Source organism: Arachis hypogaea, chromosome 3 (assembly GCF_003086295.3).
Source record: "Arachis hypogaea cultivar Tifrunner chromosome 3, arahy.Tifrunner.gnm2.J5K5, whole genome shotgun sequence".
In the NCBI taxonomy this organism is placed as follows: domain Eukaryota; kingdom Viridiplantae; phylum Streptophyta; class Magnoliopsida; order Fabales; family Fabaceae; genus Arachis; species Arachis hypogaea.
Window position 1 is genome coordinate 80,816,816 of NC_092038.1, and position 11,347 is coordinate 80,828,162.

Consider the following 11,347-nt stretch of genomic DNA (forward strand, 5'->3'; position numbering starts at 1 on the left):
AATGAGGGAGAAAGAGGGTACCAACCAAGAAAAATACAACAAAGAAGTTTCACAAGTAGGGACAGAGGATAGAATTGGATAGAAACAGAAACTCCCTACTGAAAAATTTGCACTAGGGGATAAAGTGCTGCTAAACACTCAATCCACAAAGGTGTCTCCACAGCTGTTTGATCACTATATTGTGACTGGAATCCTTCCACGAGAACTCATAGAGATCATCAAAGAAGAAACCGGAAGAAAATTCACAGTAAAGAAAGATAAGCTAAGGCACTGTGATCTTCAGCCTCCATAATCATAGAATGGAAGATGTCAAGCTAGTGACAGTAAAGAAGCGCTTGTTGGGAGGCAACCCAACCTGAGGTAGTTTTCTTTTCATAGCTATTTCAATAAAAATGTAGAGTAGTTTTATCTATAGTGCAAGGAGCTAAGTTTGGTGTTTCACACCAAAATAATTTGAGGAAGAGTGAAGGATGCTAAGTTTGGTGTTCCACCAAAAATCTCATTTGAAAACACATTTTCACCTTCTGCATAATCAGTGCCAGCTCCAAACACCAGAGAAGCTACTTAACAACTGTTTAGTTTTTAGTTCGAAGTCTGTTCTTTAGTTCATAGCTTGCTTTTCTAGTTTATAGTGTGTTTTCTTACTAAGAGCACATGTGGTTTTTTGCATATGAACAAACTGCTATATAAGGCAAGGAACTAAGTTTGGTGTTCGCACACCAATCTAAGTTCAAGAGCCCACAAACATACATGCATGCTAACCATTTTAGAGTGCTTGGGGAACAAGCAACTTTCAAAGTTTATTGTAGGCAGTCACTTGAATCTAAGAAAGGATTAAGCACCATCAACCAAAGAGACAAAGAGGGATACAAAGATCAACAATGGCGCTGAGAAGGAGTGAAGCAAGTGAACTCCAACAGGTTGTATTGTTAAGTGACTGTCTTTTATTCAAAACTGTTATGATTGGAAGTGATATTGTGTCCCTGTTCAGTATAATTTCCTTGTAGTTCAATAACTAAGATGTTTGGTATATCATAGCACCATACACTTGAAAATTGCTTGCACTTAAGGATTGGAAAAATATAAATAGAAAACATTTCTTTGAAGAGAAGGATTGAGGAATCAAAAATTCATCTTGAGGTAAGCAAAAGATTAAGTGAAGTGGTGGTTCTGGTTGTATGAATGTGTATTGAGGTTGCATGTTTGTGAAAACCTGCATAGGAGCTCATAGGCAGGAAATAGAGTTCAAAGAAGTATTGTGGAGATTCTCAAACATCTTTTGATCCAAGAAGCAGCAAAAGAAAACAAAAAATAAATAAATAAATAAATAAAAAGAACATGGCTCAAGGCTCTGAACATCAATTACTAGGTAAAAAAAAAAGAAGAAACAAGAACTCAAAGAGTTACTAGCCTAGTAAATGCTTGTGGTCGAATTGTGTCAAAGAGAGAGGCTTGAGCAAGTAAATCCTCAGGGGTGCTTTAACACCTAATACCTTAAAACCAACTGGTTTCGGAGTATTGATTGAAAGCTTATCTAAAGAGCCGCTTTGAGACATGACACTTAGAGTCAAGGCCAAGACACAGAAATCATAAACTGCTTCAAGGTGATTATCTATAAAGAGATCTCCACAGTATCATTTGGGTGAAATTCCTAAGACCTAAGACTTCCAAGATGTGGGGACTAGTAAACACTGAAGCCCTTGCATAAACATATGATTCAGAGTTCACTCCACTGTCAATTAATCACTTTACTCACAGAGCATTACATGTCATTCTTCAATCCATTCTAATCTGACAGAAATTTTGAGCTTAAATTCTTTTCTTGCTTGGGGACAAGAAAGTTTTAAGTTTGGTATTGTGATGACAAGTCATCTTAGCCTAGTTTCACTAGTCTTTTTCCTTTGTTTTCATTTAGTTTTGTGCACTTTCTTAAGCCATAAGTAAGCCAATTGGGTTGAAATTCATGTTTCCTTTGATTCAATCAACCATGGATAAATTGATGCATTTTCATGAGTTTTTTCACCATAATTTCTCACATGACAAGAAGAAGAATAACTCTCATGATTATGGCATAGCTTTGATACAATTGTTGATTGATGATAGGTGAAATAAAGCTTGGAAGAAGGTTGCAAGAATAGGCTTGAAAAGAGGGATTCCCGTTTGAGCTAACGTTTGACTCAAACGTTAACTCAAACATGAGAAGCAGATCAAGAAAGCCCAGGGAAGCCTCAACGTTTGCGCCAACGTTTGCCTCAAACGTTGAGGCAAATGTTGGTTGAAAGAAAGAAAGGGAGGAAGGCAACATTTGCGCCAACGTTTGCCTCAAACGTGAGGTCAAACGTTGGCGCCAAAATGAAGGAAAATGGCATCCTGGAAACATGCAACGTTTGTGCCAACGTTTGCCTCAAACGTGAGGTCAAACGTTGGCTATATCTTAGCAAGGAAGAGACCCCTGATTGATGATGATTGATGAGCCACGTTTGCGCCAACGTTTGCCTCAAACGTTGGGCCAAACGTTGGCCAAAAAGGGAGCATGGGGGAGCCACGTTTGAGCTCACGTTTGACCTCAAACGTTGAGCCAAACGTGGATGACAGCATTTTGGGCCTAGCTACATAATTGTTCACGTGGCACGTTTGAGTCAACGTTTGCCTCAAACGTTGGCTCAAACGTGAAAGCTACATGGCCCGGTTCAAGAATTGATTTCTTCCCAACACCAAGAGCAAGCAACAGAGGCATGATTCAACCCAATTCCATCAAGGCCAAGGCCCAAATCAAGGCTTAATGATCAGTTGAAGAAAGTGTATAAATAGCTTAGGATTTGAAGTTTTTGGAGAGCTTTTCTTTTTGGAGCTTTCTTCTTAGAATTTTTAAAGAGCTTTTCTTTTAGAATTTTCATAGTGCTTACGGAGGAGAGCTTACTTTGCATTTTAGAGAGTTTCTGGGAGGAGAATTGAATTCTCTTCCTCTGGGTTTTATTGTTTTCTTTTCTGCAAAGCTTTACTTGAGTCTTGGGTGTTGAGAATTGAAGAAATTATGTCTCAATCTCACCTTGAGATCTCTCTCTGTTTTGAGCTACTACACATTTGAGAAATTGATATTTGAATTCCTTTATTCCACTGCTTGATCTTCAATTCTCTTGCAATTGTTTTCAGAACTTGGATCTAGGAAGGCATTGAGATCTAGACTTAGTTATCTAGTCTCTTGAGTCCTGAGATCTGGAATTTTCATTTTAAACTTCCTTGTTTAATCGCTACACCAAGCTGATTTTCATTTTTGTTTAAGATCTGGTTTAATTGAATCCATCTTCTACTCTTCCGTTTGTTGAATTTTACTTTCCTTGGTTACTTTCTGCAATCCCATATCCCTAACCCATTTAAGTTTCTGCAATTTACATTTCTTGCAATTTAAGTTTCTACAGTTTACATTACTTGCACTTTAAGATTCAGTTCTTTTTCTTTTTTTTGTTCCCTTGAATTTCCTGCAAATCACCCACTCCCCTTTACATTCTCTGCAATTTAATTCCTGTCAACAGAATTTTACACAACCAACACTTGTTTGCTTGACTAAATCAACCACTAAACTAAAGTTGCTCAATCCTTCAATCCCTGTGGGATCGACCTCACTCCCGTGAGTTTTATTACTTGATGCGACCTGGTGCACTTGCCGGTGAGTTTTGTGTCGGATCGTTTTCCGCACATCAAGTAATTACTACTTTCCACCCAAATGGCTTACTTGTGGCTCAAGAAAGTGCATAAAACCCTATGAAAATCAAAGAAAAAGACTAGTAAAACTAGGCTAAGATGACTTGTCATCACAACACCAAACTTAAAGCTTCCTTGTCCCCAAGCAAGAAAAGAATTTATGCTCAACACTTTTTTTAGTTTAGAATAGATTGAAGAATGACGTTCAATGCCCTGTGAGTGAAGTGATTAATTGACAGTGGGATGAACTCTAAATCATATGTTTATGCAAGGGCTTCAGTGTTCACTAGTCCCCACAACTTGGAAGTCTTAGGTCTTAGGACTTTCATCCAAATGATATCGTGGAGATCTCTTTATAGATAATCACCTTGAAGCAGCTTATAGTGTTTCGGTCTTGACTCTAAGTGTCCTGTCTCAAAGCGGCTCTTTAGATAAGCTTTCAATCAATACTCCGAAACCAGTTAGTTTTAAGGTATTAGGTGTTAAAGCACCCCTGAGGATTTACTTGCTCAAGCCTCTCTCTTTGACACAATTCGACCACAAGCATTTACTAGGCTAGTAACTCTTTGAGTCCCTTTTTTTTCTTCTGCCTAGTAATTGATGCTCAGAGCCTTGGGCCATGTTCTTTTAATTTTTTTTTTTTTTTTGCTTCTTGGATCAAAAGATGTTTGAGAATCTCCACAATACTTCTTTGAACTCTATTTCCTGCCTATGAGCTCCCATGCAGGTTTTCACAAACATGCAACCTCAATACACATTCATACAACCAGAACCACCACTTCCCTTAATCTTTTGCTTACCTCAAGATGAATTTTTTTTTATTCCTCAATCCTTCTCTTCAAAGAAATGTTTTCTATTTGTATTTTTCCAATCCTTGAGTGCAAGCAAATTTTCAAGTGTATGGTGCTATGATATACTAAACATCTTAGTTATTGAACTACAAGGAAATTATATTGAACAGGGATGCAATATCACTTCCAATCGTAGCAGTTTTGAATATAAGACAATCACTTAACAATACAACCTTTTGGAGTTTACTTGCTTCACTCCTTCTCAGCACCATTGTTGATCTTTGCATCCCTCTTTGTCTCTTTGGTTGATGGTGCTTAATCCTTCCAAAAACTTGTATGATACTCTGCAATGATATTAAAAGTTGCTTGTTCCCCAAGCACTTGAAAAATGGTTAGCATGCATGTATGTTTGTAGACTTCTGAACTTAGATTGGTGTGTGAACACCAAACTTAGTTCCTTGCCTTATATAGCAGTTTGTACATATGCAGAAAACCACATGTGCTCTTAGTAAGAAAACATACTATAAACTAGAAAAGCAAGCTATGAACTAGAAAATAGACTTCGAACTAAAAACTAAACGATTGTTAAGTAGCTTCTCTGGTGTTTAGAGCTGGCATTGATTATGCAGAAGGTGAAAATGTGTTTTCAAATGAGATTTTTGGTGGAACACCAAACTTAGCATTCTTCACTCTTTCTCAAATTATTTTGGTGTGAAACACCAAACTTAGCTCCTTGCACTACAGATAAAACTACTCTACATTTTTATTGAAATAGCTATGAAAAGAGAACTACCTCAGGTTGGGTTGCCTCCCAACAAGCGCTTCTTTATTGTCACTAGCTTGACATCTTGTTCTTTGATCATGGAGGCTGAAAATCATAGTGCCTCAGCTTTTCTCTTCTTACTGTGAACTTCTTTCCAGTCTCCTCTTTGATGATCTCTAGGTGTTCATGTGGAAGGATCCGGTTCACAATATAGTACTTAGATAATTGTGGAGGCACCTTCATTGGTTGGGTGTTTAATATCACTTTATCCCCTGGTGAGAAACTCTCAGTGGGGATTTTCTGAATCCCAGCATTTCTCCCCTCTATCTCTTGCCTCTTTCCTCAACCTCCAAAATGTTTCAGGATCAAAAGGTGTGGATTCATCGCTCTTTCCTCCTATCACAAAATCAGAAACACAAATAGAACCAGAAACTAAAATAGAGCACTCTGTAACTTGAGTGCAGTTAGAGTTAGTAGAGACAAAGTCTCGAACAGTTAGCGTGTTAATAGAGGCAAAACTTCAAACAGTTAGTGGGTTAGTAGAAGCAAATCCTCAAACAGTTAGTGGGTTAGTCAAAATTAAAGAAAAAGTGCTTGATCTAAACTACCACCTCACTTAATCGTTGTCAATCTATTCAATCCCCGGCAACGGCGCCAAAAACTTGATGTGCAGAAAACGATCCGACACAAAACTCACCGGCAAGTGCACCGGGTCGTATCAAGTAATAAAACTCACGGGAGTGAGGTTGATCCCACAAGGATTGAAGGATTGAGCAATTTTAGTTTAGTGGTTGATTTAGTCAAGCAAACAAGTGTTGGTTGTGTGAAATTGTGTTGACAGGAATTAAATTTCAGAGAATGTAAAGGGGAGTGGGTGATTTGCAGGAAATTAAAGGGAACAAAAAGAAAAAGAGCTGAATCTTAAAGTGCAAGTAATGTAAATTGCAGAAACTTAAAGTGCAAGGAATATAAATGACTTGAAAAATAAAAGGGGAATGGGAATTGGATCTGCAGGAATTAAACAAGGAAAAGCAAAATTTAACAGAATGAAAAGTAATTGATGGAATTAGTTGAGCCGGATCTCAAACTAAAAGGAAAATAAGCTTGGCGTAGTATTAAACAAGGAAATTAAAATGGAAACCAATAGTTCTCAGGACCCAAGAGACTAGATAACTCGTCTAGATCTCAATGCCTTCCTAGATCCAATTCAGAGAGCAAATGCAAAATTAAAGAAGAGAGCAATGTAGAAATGTAAATCCAAGTTCAATTTCCAGAAGTTGCAGTAAGAAAAACAGAGAGATCTCAAGGTGAGATTGAGACAGAATTTCCTCAATTCTTCAACACCCAAGACTAAAGACAAGTGTAGATGAAATTGAAAATAAGAAAACTAAGAGGAAGAGAATTCAATTCTCCTTCCCCAAGACTCAGAATCTCAAAATAGCTCAGGACCCAAAAGCTCTCTACTGTGAATACTATGAAAATTCTCAAAGAAAACTCTCAAAAGAAAAGCTCCCGTAAAACTTCAAATCCTAAGCTATTTATACACTTTCTTCCAATGATCATTAAGCCTTGAATTTGGGCCTTGGCTTTGATGGAATTGGGTTGATAGTAGCCTCCGTTGATTGCTCTTGGTGTTGGGAAGAAATCCATTTGTGAACCGGGCCATGAACCATTTACGTTTGAGTCAACGTTTGAGGCAAACGTTGACTCAAACGTCCCTTGTGTGAGGCATTATGCAGATAGCCCATTTGCTGTCATCCACATTTGAGCCAACGTTTGAGGTCAAACGTGAGCTCAAACGTGGGTCTTCCCAAGCTCCTTTTTGGCCAACGTTTGGCCTAACATTTGAGGCAAACGTTGGCGCAAACGTGGCTCATCTAAACCATCAATCAAGGGTGCTCTTCCATGCTCTTTCTTGCCAAAATGTAGCCAACGTTTGACCTCATGTTTGAGGCAAACGTTGGCTCAAACGTTGCTGTGCCCAGGGGTGATCTTCTTAGCTTTTATGGCGCCAACGTTTGACCTCACATTTGAGGCAAACGTTAGCACAAATGTTGGGAACATTGCCAGTTTCGGAAGCTTGAACGTGCTGTCCACCCCATACTATTATACATTGTTGGAAAACCCTGAATGTCTACTTTCTAATGTCGTTGGAAGTGCATCATTTGAAGCTCCACAGCTCGAGTTATACTCCGTCGAAGCAGAGGTCAGCTGGCCTTACTACAGGTTGGTGTCATGTTTGTTTATGCACTTTTCGGGGCAGTTTTCTCCCTCAATTTTTATATCCACCATGTAGTGCCATATATGCTTGGAAAGCTCTCGATTCCTATTTTACAATGTCTTTAGAATCATCTCATTTAAAGCTCTGTAGCTCAAGTTATTCTCGTTGGACGTATACCCCTTCAGGCTGTGGGGAGCAACGTTTCCAGCAAAATTGGAGCACCAACTTTGGCTCCAACATTGCTTTCCTTTGCTTCCTTTCATGGCCTTCTTGTTGCCTCTTTCTTCAACCTTCCTTCAAGCTCTTTTGGTCACCTATCATCAATCAACAATTGCATCAAAGCTATGCTATAATCATGAGAGTTCTTCTTCTTCTTGATATATAAGCAATTATTGCACAAAAACTCATGAAAATGCATCAATTTATCCATGGTTGATTGAATCTAAGGAAACATGAAATTCCACCCAAATGGCTTACTTGTGGCTCAAGAAAGTGCATAAAACCCTATGAAAATCAAAGAAAAAGACTAGTAAAACTAGGCTAAGATGACTTGTCATCATTAGTTTAGATGGAGCTAGCAAGGCTGAGAAAGTTAAAGCAATACATGCAAAGGCTCGTGACCTAATTGAGAGGAAGAACAAAACCACGGCTGAAAAGGTTAACAAAAACCGAAAGCATATAGTCTTCGAACCAGGAGATTGGGTTTGGGTACATTTGAGGAAGGAGAGATTTCCTGCTCAGAGGAAGACTAAACTTGATGCTAGAGGAGATGGCCCATTCCAAGTGCTTGAGAAGATCAATGACAACGCCTACAAGATTGACCTACCAGGTGAGTTTAATGTCTCTGCTACTTTCAATGTTTCTAATCTCTCTCCTTTTGATATGGACACAGATTCGAGGACGAATCTTTTTGAGGAAGGAGGGAATGATACATGCTCGGAAAGACAACAGGAGCATTCTAAGACAAAAGGGCAGAATGGGAATTTCACACTTCCAGAAGGCCCCATCACTAGAGCACGTGCAAAGAAGCTCAAGGAGAGTTTTGGAAACCTGGCAGCGCTTCTGCATATGGAGTTACATCAAGTTCTAACCAAGGAAGAATGGGCATGGCCCATTGGGCTAAGTCAGGACAGCAAGAAGCCCAATAATGCTTTCTGAATTCAGTGGGAGGCAAAATTTATTTTTAAATTTCGAAATTCTAAACCCTTGTTTTAGTTTGTTATGTGGTCAAAAGTTTGTTAGAAGACTTATTTTAAATCTGTTATGCTTAGTAGTATTTTTAGGGATTTTAAATTTAAATCAAATCTGATCTAATCTAATAAGATCAAATCTGATTTAAATTAGTTATCTTATCTTTTAGTTGATTGTTAGGTGCCTATTTAAACACCTTTGGTGAGACAATTTACATAAATTTGATGAATAAATTTCAGTTGCTTTTAAGCACTTTTTATTGTGTGAGAAGTGAGGTGAGTGATTTGCTTCACTTGTTGCATGAAGAAGATTGGAGGATCCAACACTAAGGTGATCTGCGTGGTGGCTTCTTTCAGTTTTTGCCCCTCTGATCTAGGTTGTCAAGGACAAGTTCTTTGAAGGTCTAGTAGGGAATCCTTTCCGGTGACCTAGGTTGCTAAGAACATGTATCTTAGAGGTCTAGTAGGAAAATCTCCCTTATCTATCCTTTTGTTTTGTTGTTTTTCCTTATCAGTCTTCTTGTTTGATCTTTAAATTTTCTTGTTTTGTGTTGTATGATGTATTTCATGTGCATTTTTGCATTCATAGTGTCTAAACATGAAAGATTTCTAAGTTTGGTATTTTGCATGTTTTCTTTGCATCAAAATTTTTTTCAAAAATATGTTCTTGATGTTCATCATGATCTTCAAAGTGTTCTTGGTGTTCATCTTGACATTCATAGTGTTCTTGCATGCATCATCGGTTTTGATCCAAAAATTTTCATATTTTGGGTCATTTTTATGTTTTTCCCTCTCATCATTAAAAGTTCAAAAATAAAAAAATATATATATTCCTTATTTCTCTCAAAATTTTGAAAATTTGAGTTGACTTGGTAAAAAATTTTTAAAAACTTAGCTATTTCTTACAACTCAAGTCAAATTTTCAAATTTAAAAATCTTATCTTTTCAAAATCTTTTTCAAAAATCAAATCTTTTTCATTTTTTTATTATTTTCGAAAATTTTCAACTTTGATTTTCAAAATCTTTTTCTTATCTTTATTTCATAATTTTCGAAAACTTTACTAACAATTAATGTGATTGATTCAAAATTTTGAAGTTTGTTACTTTCTTGTTAAGAAAGGTTCAATCTTTAAATTCTAGAATCATATCTTTTAGTTTCTTGTTAGTCAAGTAATTAAATTTTAATTTTAAAAATCAATTCTTTTTCAAAATATCTTTTCTATCATATCTTTTTCAAAATTTTATCTTGTTCAAAAATGTGATTTTAAAATGTCTTTTTCCAACTTCTTATCTTTTCAAAATTGATTTTCAAATCTTTTTCAACTAACTAATTAACTTTTGTTTATTTCTTATCTTTTTCAAAACCACCTAACTAATTTTAGCTCTCTAATTTTTGAAAATTACCTCCCTCTTTTTCAAAATTCTTTTAATTAACTAATTGTTTTAAATTTTAATTTTAATTTTAATTCTTCTTTTAATTTTCGAAAATCACTAACTTATTTTTCAAAATTAATTTTCGAATTCTCTCCCTCTCATCTTCATCTATTTATTTATTTACTTACTAACACTTCTCCTCATCTCAAGAATCTGAACTTATCTTCACCCTTGTGTTTGGATTCTTACATTTTCCTTCTTCTATTCCTTTCTTCTTCTACTAACATAAAGGAATCTCTCTACTGTGGTAAAGAGGATCCCTATTATTATTTTTTGTTCCCTTCTTTTTCATATGAGCAGGAGCAAGGACAAGAACATTCTTGTTGAGGCAGATCCTGAACCTGAAAGGACTCTGAAGAGGAAATTAAGAGAAGCTAAATTACAACAATCCAGAGACAACCTTACAGAAATTTTCGAAAAGGAAGAGGAGATGGCAGCCGAAAATAATAATGCAAGGAGGATGCTTGGTGATTATACTACACCTACTTCCAAGTTTGCTGGAAGAAGCATCTCAATCCCTACCATTGGAGCAAACAATTTTGAGCTAAAACCTCAACTGGTTGCTCTAATGCAACAGAACTGCAAGTTCCATGGACTTCCATCAAAAGATCCCTACCAGTTTTTAACTGAGTTCTTGCAGATCTGTGAGACTGTTAAGACTAATTGAGTAGATCCTGAAGTCTACAGGCTCATGCTTTTCCCTTTTGCTGTGAGAGACAGGGCTAGAACATGGTTGGACTCACAACCTAAAGATAGCCTAGACTCCTGGGATAAGCTGGTCACGACCTTCTTGGCTAAGTTCTTTCCTCCTCAAAATCTGAGCAAGCTTAGAGTGGATGTTCAGACTTTCAAACAAAAAGATGGTGAATCCCTCTATGAAGCTTGGGAAAGATACAAGCAGATAACCAAAAGGTGTCCTTCTGACATGCTTTCAGAGTGGACCATTCTGGATATATTCTATTATGGTCTATCTAAGTTCTCCAAGATGTCATTGGACCATTTTGTAGGTGGATCCATTCACCTAAAGAAAACGCCTGCAGAAGCTCAAGAACTTATTGACATGGTTGCAAATAACCTGTTCATGTACACTTCTGAGAGAAATTCCGTGAATAATGGGACGCCTCAAAAGAAGGGAGTTCTTGAAATTGATGCTCTGAATGCCATATTGGCTCAGAATAAAATGTTGACTCAGCAAGTCAACCTGATTTCTCAAAGTCTGAATGGATGGCAAAATGCATCCAATAGT

The 11,347-nt window shown here is 37.1% G+C and overlaps 1 non-coding gene across 1 annotated transcript; it reads right to left on the reverse strand.

The window, feature by feature from the left end:
• Positions 1-10,924: 10,924 nt before the first annotated feature.
• LOC112793719 (small nucleolar RNA R71) lies at positions 10,925-11,032 on the reverse strand. Its single transcript, XR_003198418.1, has one exon. It is a non-coding gene; the product is annotated as a small nucleolar RNA R71 (small nucleolar RNA).
• Positions 11,033-11,347: the final 315 nt, after the last annotated feature.